Here is a 23377-nt window from a genome sequence, read left to right on the forward strand (position 1 = left end):
GAGATGGGAGAAACAAGAGCTCACACCTGTTGAGCATCTATGAGAACTAAACCAATTCCAAGCGTATCTCCTGAATCTCCTGAATTCTCATAACCACTAAATGAAGACGGAAACTGAGACCTGGAAGAACTTAGTCAAGTTTTGCCCAAGATCCTATGAACTACTGCTGGTGAGAGCTGAGAGGGAGAGCCAGACCTAACCACAAAGCACACACTTTTCTCACCGTAGCACAATGACTCCCTTAAAGAACTCACTAAGAACATGACAGAATAGGAACTCTACTCACACACAGGTGAGTACACTGAGAACACTAAAAAACATTAATATAAGGGCACAACATTTTCTAAATCCATAAGAGAATTTCAGAAAAACAGTTACACGCTGGGCTGGGGTTGTGGCTCAGTGGGTAGAGTGTTTGCTTAGCACATGTGAGACTCTGGGTTCAATTCTCAGCACCACATAAAAAATAAATAAAATAAACGTCCATCTACAACTAAAAGAACTTAAAAGTTATTTAAAAAAAAAGAAAAAGAGAGGTACATACAATCATAAAGACTATTTCTCTATGTGAAGAGGAATAGCACCAGTCTCTCTTAGGAATAAGTAGAAATCCTACTAAAATTTGCATAAAGGTAGCAAAACATCTCCACTACTGAAGTTACACACACTGTGCAAACACTTTTTTCTCGGTGTTTTAGAGAAGATGTGGTTCTGTCATGAAACAATTTAATTGTTTTTATATAATTTTAATCTATCAAGGATTTGATTTAGAAACCATGGAGGACGCAAATCACTGGACAGTTGAACACTGGTTATCAATACCAAAAATAAAACAAAGCGCGCACACACACACACACACACAAACCAACGCGCATGCTAACTGCATCTGCCCCATGTATGGGACACGCACACTGCTTCTAATTTGTTTAGTCTTATGTCAAAATGGACTGGAGTACTAACTTAAAACCAATCAAAGTATTAAAATAAGAGATGTCCTTTCCCATATTTGGCAGGAAAACCCTAATTCAAATGTTCCAAGCCTCCCCCAAGAACAAGCAATTATAAGGCGCAGAAAGGCAATGGCTTTAAAACAACATGCTAATCCTAATATTAGTACCTTCAAAAAGGAAAACTGCCAAGATGTTGGAATAATGCCCAGTTATCCGTCTTACCTACAGCAATAAAACTGTCCTATAAATGTGAACAAGACAGTTCGGATACATTTTGGAGTTAGGTTATTGGCATTCTTTTTCCACCTCCCCATTCCCTAGGAGAACAAGTCTGACCTATGCAGGCAAAACACAGCAGATGGTAACCCAGCCCGCTACCAAGAGCACTTAGTCAATCCAAATAATTCACACAAAAGTGAAGCAAGATGTTCAATGATTTATGGCCCGATTTTCACCAGATAATTAAGGAATCCTACACTTCCACAGAGCCACCTTTCCACTGTCACGTGCTGGACTGCTAAAGTGTCTGGAAAGAATATTTTATTACTATTAACAATAAAATAATTAGCAAATAATTATTAATAACATTATTATCATTGTAGCTAATACTTATGCCAGGCACTCTTGCAAGCCATTTAGTCATCATTACAATTCTATAAAATTCCACCCCCACTGTAAAGATAAGGAAACTGAGAAATAGCAACTAGAACCGATGACCATGACATGGAGAACAAACTTTCAAAAGCAGGAAGCACAGATCTGGTCCATGTTCTCAGCCTTTTGACAGTACAGAAGGTGGGTGGAATCCAGTGTTTACTGCATAATTTACAAGACAATGCATTAACCTGGAAAATATAGGTTCAGCTGGCTGGAGTTCTAGACCTTTCCTGTATCATCTCCACTGAGAGAACTCTTTGGGCAGTGGTTTCTGTCTGTGAATGAAGGAGTGGGCTAGAAAATGGAAAACTGGCTCTTCCAGTTTTAGAGATTTCAGATTTTGAAGATACAGCCTTAAATCTCAGTTGTACTTAAAGAACATCACTTTTCAACGTTGTTCCAGATCTAGAAATACTGATCACTTGCAGTGGAAATCAAAAAGCTCTGACTCAATGATCCTCAACCCATATGATTCCGCTATAAAACTATTCCCTGTCTTTGCAGAAAGGATTAGGCTACCTTCAAATAAGAATAACTCAGACAAATCCAAGGATCTGAGGCTCTATTTTCCAATTCCCAGGTAGAATCATACTTTTGATAAAAGAATATTTTAAAAAATAGGAATCCTGATTGTGCATCTTCCTGATCGTAAAATTAAAATTTCTTTCTGCAAGATGAAGCCAAATGTGCAATGGAAACATATCAGCTACTCTAAAGCATACATTAAAGTGCTTGTGCACACGTACACACACACAAATACACACCTCCCGGAAAGACACTTCCACAGGCAAACTTGCACTTATTCATTTCAACACAATTATTCTAATTATCTTCTTCCTTTCCTAAGAGTTGTATATTTCTATGAAGTTTAACTGCATATGAGTAGACAGCTGCACATGTGCAGGTAGAAAAACAAACTCCTTCATACCTGAACAGCAGCAGCTACAGTGGCCACTGCAAAGGTAACCACTGAATTCTAACCTGGGTGGGGATAGTGCTGGGTGGGGGGAGTTTTGGGGGTGTGTTGCAGGCATGCTAAAATATACCAAGTAAGGAGCTGTGTTCAAGTGTTAGCACTGGGAGTTTCCTTTAGCTTCTCCATGACCCTAAACATCCTAGGCTGAGCTAGCCCTACTCATCACTCACTCCAGTAAGAGGAAGGAAGCGACCCACCACCCACATGATCTGCAAGTATCTACACCAGGGAGGAAATACTGATGCTAATTTTTGCCTACCAAGTCTCATCCTCCAGCACTGCTGGATCAAGAATCAGTGGAGAGCAGGAAGACCTTCTGAACAGAGGACCAGTGGCAGGGAGAAGAGGTGGCTGGGGGACTCCCCCCCCCAAACAAATACAGTACATCCCAAAACCTTCTCCCACTCTCCACCACCCACCACCACCACCACAACCCACCACCACCACCACGCCTCTCAATCCTATTATTTGACCTGTGCAACTGCAGACTCATTCTTAAAATGATACCAAACGCATCCTTAGACATCTCTACTGCTCTAAAGTGATCTGCACCAGTCTAGGTCCATTCCACCCTTTCTTCTCACCAGAGTGCCATTCCTAAATCTTCCTCTTATGGCACTGTTGACCACTTCTGGGAACAATTGTCTCTGAATGTCAATATTTAGGTGAATTTTCAAATGTAATTATTTCTAATGATAACTTAGAAATGGCCCCATAATATTTTTCCTCTTCATTGACCATGCTAAGGTCTTGAAAATACTATGAGCCAAACATTGTTCTCAGTGCTTTAGATGCAACTCATTCCTATGGTCTGATGAAGTACTCATATTGAAACCTAAGTTTTGAGATGAAATTCAATTCGCTGCTTCTGCTGGCAGGTGGAGTCTGCAAAAGCTGCAGGCCTCAGTGGGGAAGTGCTGCAACTCTCAAGGGTGGGCCATGCCTTCCAGTGTTGCAGCTGACCCCAGAAGCTCATATTCAATTTCTTTTCTGGGTTCTTGTCTCCTGAATTCAAAGAATGAAATCCACAGAGCAGGATTAATGAGTGTAATGGTAGGATTTACTGAAGAACAACAACACAACTCTTGCAAATGGAAGAGGGGACCCGATTGCACGTTTTCTCTGAGCTGCTGGTCTAAGGGTTTATATAGCATGTGGTACATGGCTACTGATCCAAACTTATGCTAATTCGGATTTGGAAAGTACTAACACTATTGGTCCACATTTATGCTAATTGGTCAATTCTTGAGTCCCAACTCTCATTCTAGTTGGCCCCACTTCCATTTTCTCAGGGTGAGTCAGGAAGCAAGCAGGAGGTTGAGATCATGGGCTGGGTCTGCAGCCCTGTGCAGAATGAGCTTGTGAAGTGGGCATCCCCACTGTGTACAGGCTGCCTGCCTTAGGGACTGTCCAGTCAATGCTCACTGGGTCACCTGGGCTGGCTCACAGCACCTGAGGCCCTGTGCCTGCATGAGGAGCACTCTACTTGCCTGGAGCTCTAAGGTACTCAGGCCACATCAACTCTGCTGTTCCACCACTCCTTAGCAGGGACCAGTAGGCCAGATGCATAGCTTGGCCGCCAGGGCATCACATCTGCATTATCATCATGTTATGGGGAAATTAAGTAACTGTGTCGAACCGGGTTATAGGTAGTAAGTGAAAGAGCTGAGATTTAAGGCCAGAGTTCACACTGCAAATCCCGCCCTTTCCAGCTCCCACTTACTCGCTCCCACTTACTCTCTAATTAGAAAATACCAGAAATCTGTATAGTCAACACTGTTACTATGTATGCCCTTGTATTCCTGGGAACGCTTAATGACAAAGTAAAAACCGCAGCTCAGGCTACGTGCTGCAAGTCTTTGGTTCACCAGGCCGATCAGAAACTGGACTATTTTTAGAAATTATGTGATTTTAGAAATCCAAACAAATTTTAAATTTTATTTTGCTTAACTGTTAAACAGATTATCTGAAGTAAACATCAGAGTAAACCTCTCAAAAATCATAGGATGACTCTAATATTACTTTAAGGATCCATTTTAAATAGGAAAATTACTCCATTTCTCTGAGTTTGGTTAATTGCTGATCCTTGCATAATCCACACCAAAAATCAAATTAAGTGGAAATAATATGTGTGTGTATGTGTGTGTGCATCTCTAATTTTTATAAACACTCAAGGAATCTTGTTGTCAACTTACTATTCCCAAGTATTATAGTTTCCCTAAAGCAATGTGAGATACAAGGCAGGTTTTTAAATAATATTGCTGGGTGACTGTGATATAAAAAACATTGATATTATCTAAGTTATTCTCTTCTCTGCTAAAATTATTGACACCCAAAAGCAAGCAAGAGCAGTAACAGAAAACACAGACTCACACACCATAACCACCACCACCTGATGCTGGTACCACCATGTGTATTTTCAGCTTTAATTCACTATTTAGAAAACTACACTCAAAATATTTGATATCTAGCCTGTCAGGATAGCATGCAGAAAAAAAAACCCACCAGCATTGCAAACCAAATTGAGTTATTTTTGAATACTAGGCAGCAGAGGGAATGATCCTCTCTTAACATATAGTCTAAAGGCAACTCTGGTCATCAGGGATGAGACATCTAATGGCTTAATGTGACATCCAGAATAAGCATCCCCAAGTCTCAGCCCCTTTAAACACTAAAATATGAGGGTGTTACCTCTAAGTTAACTGCATTTCTCAGAGCCTTGATTCAGAGGCACTTTTATACTCTTGAATGTCCCCAAACCTGTCTCCTATAGGAATTCCATTAATCCAGAAATAAATGAGGGTCTGAGCCAAAAATACAAGGAAAGGGGGAAGGGGGGCTCACAGGAACTTAAACTGTCAGGACTCCAGCCAGGGAAATTCCTTTGATAATCAGTCCCTATCTTCACCCTGAAGCAAACCTTTGAAGGGTTGAAATAATAACTTTCTTTGGAATCCTTCACACATGAAAATGGCTGGAAAACATTATCTAAAGCAATATTCTTAAGAAAGAGCTATAAGAAATGAAACGAAAAGCAAAGATTTTTAACCAATACTAGCCTTCCCCTTTCTCACTCTGATTTTCTCTTTCATGTTCGTCCCCTTTAAATTTCTACTGAAGCCAAGCCAAGCCTGCCTGGATGTTCTACAGAGCATCACTCCATACCACTAACGGTAACCATGGCTCTGACTCAAGGTCAAGGGTACACACTCACAACCTAATCCAGATAGAGCCCTCAGCCTGCGCCTTGGAGGACTGAGTCACAGCAGAGGCCCAGGGAAGATCTGCACGCTGCTATTTCTCTGTCTCAAGAGTCATGACCCTGTTAGGCATTCTGATAGACGCAGCAAAAAAAAAGAGTTCCAAAAAGCAGAATACTTATAATATTCCTCGTTCCTTCCTCATATGTGTGTGCCACTTGATAGAAATAGAAAGTATTAACAATAATCTAAACTTCTGAACAAGGCTTTTCAATCTGGAAGCCTTTCCAAGAAGCCTTAGCCAAAAATGTCAGTGGCCCAACTTCTGAGGATTCAGAGGTCAATAGATCAATCTTTTTGATAGAGACTGGGCTTTTAAAATACAAGTCACATAAATATTTACCTCTGCTTTCCTCTTACATATGATTGGGAAGTAATAAATTCCCTCAACATATCTGGTGATTATAATTCTAAAATGCAACTTCAAGAGTTTTCCAAGTTTGTGAACTGAGATCTCCTGTTCAGAGGCCTTTCTCCTAAGGAGCGTTCCTTGCTTGCTATTCTTCCAGGCTTCGTGGAAACAGAACCCCAGTTAATGATGACGGGAGATTTTCATTTATTTGTATACATCAGTCGGTAGAAGGGGAAATGATATTGGCTGTGTGTTTATGAGCTGCATTAGAAATTTGAACAATAGCAGACCTTTACCGAAACAAAAATAAAATATGAGTCAACAAGATCTTTGCCAAACAGAGGTCTCGGGGCAGCCTTGTTCAGCCTTCTGGGAATCCCACTCCAATAAGCACAATAAAAGCAGGACGTGCCTCATTTCCTTCAACGCTCAACATGCCTCTCTTGGAGATGTTTGTAAATTTCCTTCCTCTACGCATCCAGCTGGTAAACTGTCGTCATTTCTTTGGGGTAATAATATCCTGTTGATGTCTGGGTAGATCTGTTTTGAGCGTTTCTTCCACATAACACATACACTTTTAATATTATTTTTTTTTTACCACAATGCAGTAAATTATTTTTTTCAACATATCTGAACACAGTTCAGCAATGTGTGACTGGAAGCAGAGAAGGACAGGAAATTTTTATTAAATGCTGGTTTTACTTTTAGATTTACGACCTAGATTTAGGTAATAAGGCAACTTCAACAGTAAAGAGCATTCTCCGCTCCCCCCCCCCCCAAGAAGCTGAAAATATTTACCTATGCCATTCCAGTAATGTAAATGTTTTCATTCAGTATCCTAATGCTGGAGTTTGGAAAATTCATACAGCAAAAGTGCCATGTTAGCATTAAAAAAATGACTTGTGAAAAATGGCAACTTTTACTTTATGGGTATAAAAACTGCACCAAATGCTTGAAGACCTGAGTTCTAAATTCATTCCAGAAGTAGTCAAATATACTATGATCTCAGTCAAATACACTGAACTATTAAAAACTTTTATCTAAATAAATGACTTTTTTCAAACCTTAAAAATGCACTTGGACTGGACAGTGTACTTCTCCAGCAAAGAATTTTTAACATATCAATTCTTCACAGAATCACATTTCCCAACAAAATTAGATGACATACAGAAAGAAAACTACACAGAATGACAGTTTTGAAAAGTAATAGAGAAAGTAAAATAAGACCAACTCTTAACTAATGTAACTTGCACTTAGGCAGACACTCTGGTTCCAAAGACAAAAAAAAAAAAAACTGATTTGTGAAATACTAAAAATAATTGATCATTGCTGCAAAGCACTAGATCTGGAGCTCAACTAACTGGCATGCACCAGTCCCTGCGATTCCAGATAACACCTTATTTTAACACATGAAGTAAGAATCATGAATTTGAAAAATGTTCAATGTCATTAATAATCCAGAAAATACCAAGTTTTTAAGAACACAATCAGATACTATTTTTTTGACTACCAAGTTCAAGAGATAAAAATAATTCAAATTGGTGTGGCCTTTCAGGAGAGCAATTTGACAAGACATGAGAAGAGTCCTGCACCTAACAAATCCCTAGTTATCTACCCTAATATTCTTGCAAATACAAACATGGATAAGGGCTCTGAAGACAGTGGTTAACAACAGGAAGCTACTTAAACAAATTATGGAAGATTCATAAAATGGAATATTAGGCTGTCTTGAAAGATCATGCTTTCAAAACATTCAAAGCCATTAGAAAAATGCTCCTGGTAAGCTATTAAGTTAAAATGTGTGTGTGTGTGTGTGTGTGTGTGTGTGTGTATGTATATATATATATATATTTCATATTAAGGATGTACAAAAATTAGAATCTGTACAATCATCAAAATAGTAATGTCAGCTATCTCCACAATAAAGCTATGCTACACTTTATCAGAAAAAAATATAAATATGTATAATAGAATAAATGCGTGTGTATTTCCTGAATTCAAGGATCTCATAATCTATTAATAAAGATTAATCAAAACTAAGGGAGTTAAAAAGTAGTACATACAGATGATTCTAGAATGGAAGAATGGAGAGCATGTTCTCAAGACAGCTTGCATTTGGGTATTCAGAACCGCAGTCCTGATTAGCCCCAAATAAATGCAGTTTTCCTTGGTCTTAGAGGGGAAATGACAGTATGTTAGTAACTGCTGAAGTTGTATGATGGCAACAGGGGAAGTGATTACTATTCTGTTTACCTTGTACACACCTGAAAATTTTTTTCAAAATAAAAAGTTAAAATGAATAATTATAAGCCAAAGAAAAATGTAGTATCATCAGAGTTAGACTAATGAATACTATAAAAGTTCAAAGGTAAGAGGTTCAGTATCTCTCTGCATGAAAGCTAGTGAGATTTCGACAGGCACATCCAGTGCTTGAAGGGCAGCAGGGAGTGCACTGAGCAAATCAGGAAAGGCACCTGGCCTTGAGCATCAGGCCAGAGAACACAGGAACAAACCCACAGACGTTAAGCTGCTTCTAATATTAGATCAAATCCCCTGGTAGGAGCTAAAAGGGCATCACCTTATGGATTCCCATCAGGCAGCGATTCCCCTAATAATTAACGTTTTTTGCCTATGCAAATTGTCACCTGGCTGAAAAGGATCAAAGGACATCATTGATTATTACAGGCTTCTGATCCCACTCTTGCTCACTGAAGGAAAACTGTTCCCTGTACTGCATCATGTTTCTTGGGTAATTCCCCTGGGTTCATCATTCTCTCTGAGACCTAGGCTTGATCAAGAGCGGAAGACAAAGAGCTCATTTTTAAAATACTATCCTCATTGCTGAAGCTTCCCAGCCCTTGGCTTTTCCAACCAACCTACCTTCCTTCCTTCCTTCCTTCCTTCCTTCCTTCCTTCCTTCCTCCCTCCCTCCCTTCCTTCCATTTTTTTTCATGCTCTCCCCTTCCCCCAATCAATAGCCCATCTCCATATAAATGTGTAATTTTGCAACACTTTAGGTACCATGATGTCTGCATGAATAAACAGAATATGCATTATCAAACAGTAAAACAGCCTATTTTCATAACCAATATTTATTTTTGGAAAAAAAAAATTGAAGCTCATCACTTCTTGTAATTTTTCCATAAATATAGAACTATCCTCAAAGATACCATTTAGACTACAAATGCATTCTTCAGTTTGTTTTTACAAAAATCCCTTATTTCCAGATTTACAACTATAAATTTGGAAAATATAATAACCTTTAACGGCTACAAGATATGATTTTGCTTTCTCTTATTTGAAAAGTGCTACTTACCCTGAAATAATACTTCAGAACATGAATAACAATGTGTTTTAGAATTTTAAAACAGATCCACAACACTTGATAATTCTCCAGCTCTTCTTTCCCTACAAGTCCTAAAATCTTTTTGTTCTCTTTGAAAATATCCATGCATGAAGGTTTGAGGCTCCACAGCCAGCCCTACTGGTAGCCCCTGCTAATGTCAACTGAGTTAGCATAAACACATGAATCCTCTTAGGCAGAAGCCTGGCTTTTCCTTCCTACCCAAGACCAAACTATAATCTACAAAGATAAGTAAGATCTATGTTTTTGATTTGCTTTGCATGTAAATTCTTTCACAAAGATAAGCTCTTGATATGTATTCCTTTTCTGAAAGATCAAAGATCATTCTTCAAAAAACGGGTTTCTCTCCTATCTTCCCCCTCTCCTCAGATTTCTACTGTATCTTCCCCCCTTTGCTAATGTTCTCTGAATAGCACCCATTTAATGAATACTGACATTCTTCAGAACTATTTTGATGGCATCCTGTGGTGTCAAGGCAACACCAGGAATACTATAGCACCAAGCAACATGGTGTACATGTTTACTTTCTAACAGACTCAACTACTGAGCTTGTGTTTCGAAATATCACGCATGAATGCAAGCACACATGTGCATGCACATACTTACGCCTAGAGAACAAACACACCAACCTCTGTGCTGGTCAGTAATCATGGCCAAGGAGAAACAAAGTTCTGAAAATCAATCTAGTAAAATAAGAAATCAGAGACAACTAATCCAAATAAATCATGAAATATAAAACTTTTAAAGAAATACATAACTGCTAACACTTCTATTCTTAAAGGTCTGCTGAGATAAATCCTCTTCCACGGTGAACTCTACCCCAAAGAGGCTTAGACCTGAATTTTTTGCAGAAGATTTATGTAAGTTAAAAAAAAAAAAAAAGCAGCACATGCACAAAGTAAAAGACATGATTTTGACAAAGGGAGCCATGTAAAATTATACTACGCACAAAGCAACTCATCTGTCAATTGACACAATTCTATACAACTCATACATTATATGATGTAATATATAGCTAATAGATATTTAATATATGGTTTATTACTATATTATTAACACAGAGCAGTAACCAAATATTAATGATACACCAAGCATAACACTGATCAATTTATAAACATGCTCATCTGATACTGCCTCACCTGATAAAGGACTACAAATATTACTTTTTTAAGCATACAACTTTATGAAGATTAAGAAACTGCCTAAAAAAAGCAAACCAATGAAGGTAAGGTTTTTTTTTTTAAATTTTGTTGTTGTTGTTGTTGTTCTTGTAAATGGACACAATACCTTCATTTTATTTATTTATTTTTATGTGGTGCTGAGGATCGAACACATTCGAGGCAAGCACTCTACCTCTGAGCCACAACCCCGGGCCCTGAAGGTAAGCTTTTGAAGACGGTTATCTCTTCGTTGACCCCCACATCTCCAACATTTACAGAATGGCAAGCAAACAAACAAACCAACCGAGGCCAATCGGATGGTACAGGCAACCTGGATGTGCAGTCTGGGGGAGAGTGCTGGGGAAGGAAGCTGATCTAGCACATTCTAGAGTGTGGTGTCAGCAGGCCTGGCTGAGAGAAGGACAGAACAAATGGGGAAGGAAAGTATCCATCGGGGCCAGGGCAGTGGGGTGTTCACATCATCCTTATATCTAAAATCCCTCTTTAAGATGGGAAAGATGAGCATGTTTAAATGCTAAAGAGCCAGAGAAGAAGAGAGAGCAACTCAGGAGGCAGAGGGAGAAAGACTCAAGGGAACACGTCTCAGAAATAGGAGGATGAGGGTGACCGAGAAATCAGGCTCAAGGAAAAAGTCAAGTCGCCTTTACAGTAAGTCGCCATGGAATGGTGGGGACGTTGTGTGCAGATGAACTGCAAAGAATAAGAGCTGGAGTCCACTGACGAGCTGTGGAGACAGGCTGTGGAGGGTAAAGACCCTGGACTTGAGGCCAGCGGGCTGATTTCTCTACTTGCTGGTTCTGTTACTTTGCACAAGTCACATGTTCTCAACTTCAGTATCCCTGACCCTAAACGGGGCTACTAAGTTCTACTGTCAAAGAACAGAAACTGGTTCACGGAAAATGGTCACTAAATTTTAGTTCAGTGTTTTTCTAAAACTAAAATCATGTGTTGTATTTATAATCCGAGCAAATGGAAAGAAACCAAGCTTCTCTTTGGCTGAACCCAACCAGGAGACGAAACGGGAGTCAGATTATGCACCTGTGCATGCAGGCCTCTGGGAGCAGAGAATGATGGAAAGTGATCCAGAAGCACAGACAGACGGAGGGAAACAAAGCAGGAGACCCAACAGTGAGCAGGGGAAGAGGACGTGGTTAAAATGTTAAACCCCGTGGGCAGCTGAGGACTTGCTGGCAGCACATTTGAGTCACAACTTGGGGGAGATGCAGGACCCCACCGTGCAGCACCAGAGGAAAGGGTGTTCCAAGAGAGAAGATCACAAAGTCCAAGACCCTGAAGGGAGAGGCTGAAGGGTAGAAGAAACACACAGCTGGGGCAGAGTGGGTGAAAAGTAGCAGGCGCCATCGCAGAGGTGCCTGAGGAGCCACCTGCCATTACAAGTTCTTTGGCTTTGACTCTGAATAAGGTGGGAAGTCACTGAAGTGATCTGAATTCAGAAAGGATAGTATCTGATTATGTTTTAAGAATTACTCCTCTGTTTAAAAAACAAAAACATTGGACTGGCAAGGGTCAAGGCAGTCCAGTTGGAAGACTTGCCAGACTGCTCCGGAGCATGATCAATGGAGATGAATGAGAAGAGGCTGAATTCCTGAAAGATACAACCTTATAGTGTGCTGTTACAGGACCTCCTAATGACTCCCACACCTCCCTTTACCCGTCTTCAGTGGACTCTCCTCCACCTGGGCACTGAACTATGCCATGTGACTTAGTCTGGCCAATGGCACATCATGGAGCATGATGTAAGCAGAAGTTTACAAAGCACTTGCTCACTGGATCTTGCTCTCTTTTGCTGCCGGTTACTCTCCTGCCATGATGTGACAAAGTCCAGGCTGACCTCTGGAGGATGAAAGAACATGGTACAGAAGGGAGCCTGTCCAGCTGATGGTCCTCTGGCCCAGCCAGCCCCTCTAGCCCACCTGCCGTATGACTGTGCCTGCATGAGTGAGTAGCTTCCAGTGGAATTAGCAGAGAAACCATTCGGCTGAGCTCCATCCAAACTGCCGGGCTACATACACATCTGTGAGCAAATGAAATGGTTATTGTTTTAAGGCACAGTGTTTGGAGAGAGTTCCCTATGCAGCAATAGATGCCTGGTATAAGCTAAAAAATTTTACAAAGACTTTGAATGTATGACCTAAGAGAAACGGAGTCCTGGATAATATCCCAGGGTTTAAGGTGTGAGAAATCAGAATAACGAAGATGTTTTCAAATGAGATGAGATGGCTAAGGGGGACAGGAAATTAGGAGTAAAAACCAGAGGATTTTTGAGCACCCTCATGTAATCAAAGCTACAATACTTCTGATTGGGTGTAAGCAGCAAAGCCATAGAGATTCCTCAGATAGTGGCATCAGCTCCAATCACAAAGTGTCAGAGTACAGGCTTTCTCAATCTGTTTTGTTCAAACTGGATTTTGAGGTATCCATGAACAATAAATTGGAAGCAACAAGAACTATAATAAATCATCCTCTACATAGGTTTTCACATATCCACTGTTCTCCAAATAATACATTAGTGTAGAAACTTTTCAGCCCATCACCTGTTATGAGGTGATTACATGAACCAGTGGCCCACCATTAAGTACTGGCTGAAATAGCTGGAATCCTGCTCCAAGGGTGAGATCTTGAAACTGACCACAATCTTCATATGCTAAATCTCACATGAGTTCTACAATGAATGGAGTTCACCTTCCCTACATTCCCAGTAATATGATGGCCTGTTCTCTATTATATGAAAAGTTTGGGTATTTACAACAAATACAGAGTCCTTAGAAATAGCCAGGCATAGCAAACGTGGTCCAGTGAAACTTTACTTTCTAGAATTTCACAAGGAAAAAATTTCCTAGACGCAGCAAGCAGATGATGAACTCCATCAAGAGCTGTAAAATCTCCATACTAGAGAATATAAATAACAACAACCAAAAAAAATTATTTGGGCAAAGATACAGAAATAACCAAATTATCAGTAATGTAGAAGAGAAATAAATGATGAAGAGTCAAACAATTTAACTCCAAGTAGTCATTTACATTTTCAGAATGTGAAACTCTGGGAAGACATGATATTTTGTATCTAAGATGATAAAAGGAGCACAAAACATATCTTCGTAGTGAGTAAAGTTGTGCTCTCATTTCTCTTAACAATCCCACAGAACTATTTTTTGATTGTTAGTTAAAATTAAGTGAAGCAAGGTATGAATAACCCAGAAAAGTACAAATTTTGAGAATATATACCTATGTAGGAACACAGACATAAAATTGGATCTGATAATATTTAGTGTTTAAGAGTCACTGGAGGGCTTTTTGCTATAAACGTAGGAATATATAATTTAAAATAGAAGAAAGCAATGTGGTAGGGTCCTTAACTTGCACATTTGCTTGTGTTTTCTCACAAATGCCTGACATTTTAGCAAGCAGAAGTGCCACCATCGCATCTTGAAAACGGCACTGACACACAGCCCAGCATGCCAGGCACAGAGCAGACATTTGATCTAAACTCACAATATTACTGGGATGATACTAGTTAAGAGCTGTTTAATAATATTCAACACAAAGTGGGGAAAGGTGGCCAGGACAGACGGAGTCTCCTAACGGGATCTTCAGTCTTAAATATTAGACGTGTCCTAATGCTGAGAAAACAACTGTCTCAATTACCTCGTCAGCTTTAAAGTGAATGGGACTTGAAACTATGTGAGGCACTTTGGCAAATTTGAAAAATATAATAAAAATTATTATGATGATCTCAGACCTTCACCGATTCCTAACAAGAAGCACTAGCTAGCCACTATGCAGAATAGTTGCAACTGTATGTACATTTCACCTACATGCTGAACTGAGGCATGACACCCTAGGGCCTTACATTTTTCTCAAATTTTCCTCATCATCTCCTCTACAATTAATAACAACTGCTTCCATTGATGCCATAAAGAATCTGAGAAAATCCAGGTGTCATTCTCCAACTATAAAGGCAAGCTCTTAAAAATATTCTATACAAAATATAAAGTATGAATTGTGGTTATTGAATGATGCTGAAAGGAAAGAAATTAAGGGCTTTAATTTCTTCCTCTACACTCTATCAGAGAATTGAAAATTCAGTTTAGTGCTATTAAGAATCTTATTTGATCCCTCCACCTTCTCATCTCCTGAACATACCCCTCCAACACACACACACACACACACACACACACACACACACACACACATACACGAGAGCAAAGTCATAAATGAATAATTCAAGTCTACTAAGCTACCCAAAGTGAGTTTTTATTTCCATCAAAGAATAATAATTTTCCTAGAGATTCTCTATCCATTGTAAGGACAATGATATCATAGGAAGGTCTCCAGGGATCAATTTACCCTGTCAAACTTGAACCTTCAAAAGACCAAATCATTAGCAGTATCTAATCATCCCGGCGTTGATAAAATACTATAAAATAAAGCTTCCCGATGAACACTCTGAGTCACTTAAATAAAAAGCAATATGTTTCACTTCTTCAGCTATATAAATATAGATATGTATATATAAAAACAAGCACCATCCCACAGCCACATATATATGGCATGTGCACATGGGGAGGATCGATGATGTTTATAGATGTCTATATGTATTTATATAGAGATATACATAGGCTCCCAAGCAAAATGTTCGTTGTTTTTAAATTCTCTGATTTTTGTTGGTAACAGTTATTTCTTGTTAACCACATAGTAAATATGAGACTATCACATTATGTAAACCATGCAAAGCTGATTGAGTTACAGTTCTTTCCCTGAAAAACATATTCCGCAGATTGATAAATGAAGATGCAACTTTTGAACAGGAAAACACAGCTTTAGTTTTGAACAAAGCACTAGTTAAGGGAGATGTGCTCACACAGGAGAAGCAATGGGCAGGTGAAGAAGAACAGCGGGCCAAAGTCAGCCTTCATTATGCACAAATCAGCAGAATTATGTGATACTGCTCCCAAGTTTTATTCCTACTACTAGTTAACCATAAAATTTATGTAAAAAGATTTTACTGTGAAATCACTGTGCTCCTTCATCCTCTATAGATTTGCTACATTTCTTCATTCAGTCTTTTCTTCACAATTCAGAGTCTAATTATCCAGTTTGCAAAATATCTGGGCCTTGATATCATTTCCATGACTCAAATTTCTTATTTGGCTTCTGGATTATGTCTTAGTGACAAGGCAGAGAGGGTCAGAAAAACGGTGACACTCCCATCAATCAACATTGCTCCTTAGTAGGAATTCTGAAAGCGAGTTTATTTGGAGAGACTGAAACAGCTGGTTAACAATTTTCCCCAAGAAACAAAAATAAATGGAATTATCATTTGCTAACAATAGATTTTAACGTCATGCAAAAATTATTACAAATCAGATTCAAGTAGGAGAAGGAGTATTTTTAGTATGGAAATAACCTTCTTGAAAGAGTTACAGTAATAAAAAAAAAATAATGAACTTAACTCATTACCTTAAAAGCATGTTATGTAAATGTTATCTTCTGGCTTCTAGTAAAGAATAACACTTTCATTTACATTTCGTGCTCTGCAATGACCTTAAATATAGATGTCAATAAGCATCTCTACTGCTTTGCGACACCAAAAGCAAACTGTACATACTGTTAAATTTCATGATGTAAAACCTCCTGTCTCCCATGTGGCTCCTCCCTACCTCATTCTCCCCAGCAGAATTGCCAGCTCTCTCCCATCTCTACTCTATTTCTCCAGCTTCCCTCCTGCAAGCTGACAGATGAAGACCATGTGCCTTCTGCTAGACCATCACCACTGCCCTGAAAGATGCAGGTTATTTTAATAACCATTTTACCCTTGATAAAGTATGACATACACAGCACTTACGAGATGCAATTAGGTTCATAATAATAAACATCTAGACAGAAAATTTTAAGACTTGAGGCATCAGGATATTGTCATCTTCTTTAGAAAGCCTTATTTTTGACAAAATTTTCTAGAGGGCTAACTACAGGACGAATGCTGTTCTCCTGAACCAGTGTGATTGGCTATGTGACTTAAGCAACATATACCCACAGTTTTCTGGCCTTGGATCTAAGAAGAAGCATCTGTGAGAAACCTCAAGGCTGGGGAAACAAAGGGAAGCATTTGGGGTTTGAGCCCTTAGAAGCAAAGAGAACATGCACTGACAAAGAAACCCCAGCAGGCTGGCAGTGGTGGTGCAAATGAGGCTGATTTGAGCAATGTGGGGGAAACCCGAGGCTACCAGAGTGAGGATGGCAAGAACAGGAAGCTTTCGAGCCTTCCACACTTCCTCTAGCGCCTCCTATTGGCAAAGGCTCACATGGAAGCCAGCTGGACAAGAATAAGCCATAGTTGCTTGCCCCAGCAGGACAGGGAATATTGGAAGGCAGGTTTGGAGCTTGCTAACATTCCACTTGTTAAAAAATAGCTCCAAGGGTGAAAATAAAAAACTGCCCAATAAGCTACAGAAGAGTATTGGTCATGATACAGAGGGAAACTAGACTCTGAAATCCATTTTCACCCTATAAAAACTACCAGTACATTCTAGAAAATATACTTGACGGACACATTATTTAAAATATCACTGTGAAATTGATGCCAAGACAGAAAAATTGGGAAGAGATGTACAGGTAGAAGGGTGCAATAAGAAATACCATAAGGAAACTAAAAATGTACTAATAAGGTTAAAATATGTATAATGTTGTAGAAAACATGTCAGCAATACAAAAGTTCTCTTAAAGAAAAAAGACAAAAGAAATAACAATAACAGAGGGTATAGGGAAGATCAAAGATGAAAATATAGTTTATCATAATACAGTCATCATGAATCATTTATGCATGAGGAATGACAGAATTACTATCATGTGGAAGTTAATACACACCTTTTTAGGTTCAAAGAGGAATAGAGTTACATGAAAATTTAAGAAATTACAACTAAAATGTATATTATGGTATGAAACAAATCTTACTTTCAAATATCTTAAATACAAAAACAAACTTCAAATATCACTGAAAAATTCCCCCAAATATCATTTAATAATAGACAAACAGTGTAAGAAATATTAAGGAGCCAGGTGTGGTGAAGCACACCTGTAATCCCAGTGGCTCAGGAGGCTGAGGCAGGAGAATCATGAGTTCAAAGCCAGCCTCAGCAACTGAGCTGAGGCCCTAAGCAACTCAGGGAGACCCTGTCTCTAAATAAAATACAAAAGAAGGCTGGAAATGTGACTCAGTGGTTAAGTGCCCCTGGGTTTAATCCCTGGTACCAAAAAAGAAGAAAGAAAGTAAGTTTAAGGCACAGAAACTATGCTATTTCTTTACTGGCCATGCTGCCAGAAAAAAATAGAAATCTGTTGTGAAAAATTTAAAAGCGAAAGCCCAATAATTTCTTGGAAATTTAAATGAGAATTCTACTTAGCTGTTGAATTAAGAAGGGGAAAATAGTACCAAAACTAATTACAATAAAACTAATAATAAAGAGAATATAACATATCAACAAAACATAGGGGATACAGCCAGATTTATATTCTGACACAAATTCATCTGGAAATTACTCAGTGAAATAATTTAACAGTCAAAAAGAATGAGGTCTACAAAATAGACTCAAGAAAAGAAACATATTTGTTTAAAGATTAGGAAACAAAGAAATCATAACAGTTCAATAAAAATAACTAAAATTAACATTGTTGACAGGTCTTAATTTTTTAATGCAAATACAAAAATATAAAAATAAAAATACTATATTATGGCAAATAAAAATTAATCACTTAATCTAAAATTGCAAAATATTATAAATTGGGTATATACGTATGTGTATGTGTACTCATAGAGACAATCAGGCAATACATTGAACTTTGATAGTGCTTAAATTTTTGCTTTCATCTGTTTACTTTTTTAGTATTTGTGAAATATTTCACAATACACACTTATCCCCTTTAAAAAAGAATTTTATTTCTGAAAAGATGGCCTGAAGCCAAAGCATTCTTCTATGCTATCCATGCCAAATAATAAAATTTTAGTTCATATAAAAATAAAATGACAAAGACCATCAATATTCCAACTATTGTAGGACCATAACTAATGGTCAGTTATTTTCATAAAGCAACCTGAAAATCTTAAGTATCCACTGGAAATTTGAAAGCCAATGAAATCAATCTTTCTAACATTCAGATTTAATAATATTTAATGTTTATATAGAAAAGGTCAGGCACTTTATTTTGGTGCCTCTACAGTGCAAAGACACATGAGTTTCCATAATGTTAGATTGAGTATACAGAAAAAAGAATGATTAGTTCTCTTTGTAAAATACGTAGACATGGATCTCTTCTGCTGGACCATGCCCTAGTGGTCAAGAACATTTTTTCTGCAAGGTTCACAGATAACAGAGTAGTAATCTAATAATCATCTTACTAATCCAATCTCATATTTGTGTTTTATTCAAGATGCTTTCATATACACTAGTACAATTGAAAAACAACAACAACTATGCAGAAGTAGGACAATAGCATATTCTTCAAACAAGACGCTCGCAATCTTGTTTCATGAGAAACTAAAGATGTGTCCTTAATTGTTTGTAGATATCCTTCAAATGATCTTTTCCTCAAATAATCTCTTCCTGGTCAAGAAGACACATCTTCTATTAGAGTAAGTCTGATCAATCTGTTTAAAAACACAAAGGCAGATCCCCTTCCCCATTATAAAATTAAAATCTCTGAAGGAAAGATGATCACAAGAGGTATGCTAACCACCCCTAAGGCTAGAACTGGCTCTCAGCTGGGTCTCATAGACCCTGTACACCACTGTGGTGGTCATTTGGCAACCACAGGCCAGAGAATAATTCCCCATCTGGTGTGCTGCTCCCAGTATCCCATTCAAGGACTAGTCTCTAAAAGTTTAAGAATAAAAAGTAGCCAAAGAACTGTGAACAATGGTCAATTATCTAATTAGCATTTCAAAAGACAGTGATGAAAAGGAGTAATACTCAGAGGCCCACAACTCAAATGAACAGCTGTGTGTGACAAGATCAGTTAATTAAGCTTGGAACTTTTCAAGCCCATCTCCTTCCACCTTTCTCAGTCCCTTCTTTCTCTTCCTTTTTCTCGTCCTCCTCCACTCTCTTCCTATTTGTAAGTATTAGTTCATGTTCGCCTCTTTCTAGATTCTGCCAGTCCCTTTCTCTTGCCCTCACTTTCCTATTTCACTGTTATTATCTCCCTTTAATTTGGTACCAAGATAGTTTTCTTTATTAAATCAGGTTTTAGATACAGTTTTAAATATCTCTTGTGTTTTCTAAATAAAGATATTTACAAGTCTTGATCAATTCTAACTCAAGTACGTTTACATTTTAAACCTCAATTTTTAAAAAAATTCAATTAAGTGGCAATGCTTTGTACTTCCATATAACTAACCTTTGAATAATAATTTTTTCCCTTGAAGGTCAATGACCCTCTAATTTAAATATATATATTATATACATATCTCTCTCACACACACACACACACACACACACACACACACACACACATCTATGTACCAAAGACCAGATGAAGAAAATCCTGATTTCTCGATTTTATTTTGCTATTTAGTCACAGGGGAAAAAAAAGTGCAGTTGAGAGCCTTATTCATGATACAAATCTGAAATGCATTATCCTAATCTCCAGATCAACCCTGAAAAATACATATAATTAACCCCATTTTATAGATTTGAAAATGAAGCACACTGAAGTTAAATAATGCATGAAGAACTATTTCATCAAATTATATTATATGCATGTACAAATATGCCACAATGAAAACCATTCTTCTGTATAATTATTATGCACCAATAAAAAAAAACAATAGGCAAATAAATAAACTGTTTCAAACCCAGCTGTCTTTGGCACCTAAGGCCAAATCAGCCCCTTCTCTATGCCACCTTCGTGCTAAAATACATGATCCCAAAGGGTAAAACTCGTTAGGTTAACAAAGGACCCAAGTTGCAGACCACTAGCCCAAAGCTTAACATGGAATCAACAGCAGCGATGGGATAACTCTGCTCCTTTCAGCTCTGCTGTGAGCTGGGACCTAGGACCTGGATATTTAGGTGGACTTCTGTCTACATTAAGGCTCACCCTAGTTTCATGAAAGAAAAAAGAGAGATGAGGAAACAGTGAGCTCATGGTCATCGGTATTGATGATACTTATCAGAAAATGCTTCCTGGAAGGAACAGGGAAAGCAACACCAATGCCAGAGCCATAGGTCTCTGTTTGGGATGTCTGAGACCAGGAGATATCAGCATTGACCACCTGTTGTCAATCATAACATTACAGATATCTTAACTGAGTTATACAATATTTGTAGGCATCAGCAGCAGCTGTGTCCTCTCTTTGCCATTCCACTGGACTCAACAATGTATCTATAGAACCACAGAAAGGAGAGAGAAGTGCCCCACTTCAGAAAACTCAAACCAAAAAGTCACTTGATCACACACATGACAGTTGGCAGCCTTGTAAGAGATCTGGCTAGGTGGGTCAAGGTTTCTTGACCTTCTCATGCTTCAAGGTTATTCCACTTCCAGCACAGTTTGGGATGAGATTGGTCTTGGGTAATTGTTTGTCTCTGACAGTGCATGGATTAATCCCAGAAAATGCTCCATTCCACAAAAATCTAGAGATTTTTCAGTCCAAATTCTTGGAGCAATCCTGGGGGAAAGTATGGTGGATGCTTGTGTTCCTTTCCCTGATCTGAGTTGGTTTCAGATTTTCAGATTAATTACTAACACCAGGCCAAGGTGAGTCGGTTCTAACCCTACGATAGATCCTGACCAACTCTTTCATAGCAGCATGCCTTAATCTTTGCTGGATCACAGAACCCTCTTGAGACCCTGAACAACTTGACACTTTTCCCCCAACAAACATGTGGACATAAACATTTAGGGATCCTTCCCTCTATAAACCCCAAATCAAGACCTCTACTCCCAGCCCCGATTCACCAAAATGCTAGAACCAAAGTACCTCAGGGAGTCTTCATAGATTTCTCTCTAGAAACCTAGGCAGAGCAAAACTTGCAGCCTCTCAGACAGGCTTTCCAATAAGACAAGGTTTCCAACAAACAATAAGTAAGGAAAGGTGATAAGTGAAAAAGTCACTGACCTCAGGCAGCTGTCCCTGCCGCTGACAAAGAGACGGCAAAGTCTACCAAAGGTCTCTGACCCAATGTGAACACTTATGGTGGTAATGACCTCATAAAGGAACGCCACCTGCACACATGTGCACAATACAGCAATGGCAGATCTGCCCCCATTCTGGTGGGTCAATAAAGGGTTCACCTAAGACAGGCAACTAAGAGCCGGCCACAGGGAGGAGACAGGTCTCTCCCCCATGGTAAAGTCAATTCATTCCTGTTTTCTCTCCGGAAAGAAAAACAGCTAAGAATTTTTTATATTAATACAAATGTGTCCTTTCAAAAATGGGAACTACTGTGACAGCAGATATCAAATCAACCTCCCTGGTTCCTCTGAGGTCTATAAATGCCACAGATCATTGGAATTCATCATTCTGGAGAGGTTGGTGCAAATTCAAACAACGGGCACTCCCAACACACAGACTTGATGTATGAGGTATTTTTATTCTTTTAATATGCTGGGTACAGCAATTAAAAAGCATAACGCCAAGCATATGATGAGCACTCAATAAATACAGGCTTAATGGATGAAATAGAAAAGTTATTGAGAAGTTCTTTTTTTAGGAAGCAGATGTGTACTGAACTTGACAATCTAAGAATTTTTTTATTTTTTTAGATTGGCCTCTCCCAAGATTTCCAATTGCATGGATAAAATTAAAACTGATGGACAAAAAGAAAAAGCTAGGAAAAGCAGACAAAATAGTACTACTATAAAAAAAAAGTTAAGTATAGGCACACCCTGGTTATAAACCAACTGAAATGAGCCTGAACTAATTGAGCTCCCGCAGACCACAACCAACTGGGGGAAAAAAACGTAAAGAAGCAAAAGCAAAGATATTTGTACCTGACTGAAGATAACCTTGAAACTATTTGCCAAAATTTTTAGAAATGTGTTTTATGAAGAAAACAAAAGAATTTGACCCACATGATTCTAATTACCAGAGATCCAAAGGGTGAAAGTTGAAAAATCTGTCACAAAAAAAACCTGTCACTTCTCACTGAGAGAACGGCTTTCTCTTTTATCTCTAAGGATGTATGATGTTCTCTGTGCATTTAAAGAGCAAGTGCTTGGAAAGATGGCTGTGACTATAGTATTAGGTGCCTGATGTTCAGGAAATGTTTTGGAGTGGGTAAGAACATCAATTTCATTCAACAAAAATGAAGCTTAGAACTTCGCTCCTCTATTATTACACATATTTAGAAACATCAACATAATCCAATCCATTTGTATCTAATACACAGCCCAGAGGTATCTCTAATATACTGTATACTATAGCCAACAAAATCTGGAAATAAGCAATTGAGACGTTGCTCATAACCAAAAACTGTTATTAAATTATCAGTGATTTTTTACAATTTTCCTAAGCCTGAGATGTTCTAAGGGCAGATTTTCCGACAAGATGTTAAAAAAAAAGTAAAAACTTATCTCAGCTGCAAATTTGGATCTGCGCATATCCACAGATCAGAATCCA

General features: G+C 38.4%; 1 protein-coding gene across 12 annotated transcripts in view; it reads right to left on the minus strand.

Annotated features, from left to right (window-relative positions):
• The window catches only part of TCF4 (transcription factor 4), a 349860-nt gene that overhangs the window by 269705 nt on the left and 56778 nt on the right, over positions 1-23377 (minus strand). The window lies entirely within an intron of this gene.

The sequence above is a fragment of the Spermophilus citellus genome (assembly GCF_964194105.1).
Source record: "Spermophilus citellus genome assembly, chromosome: 12".
Taxonomy (NCBI): domain Eukaryota; kingdom Metazoa; phylum Chordata; class Mammalia; order Rodentia; family Sciuridae; genus Spermophilus; species Spermophilus citellus.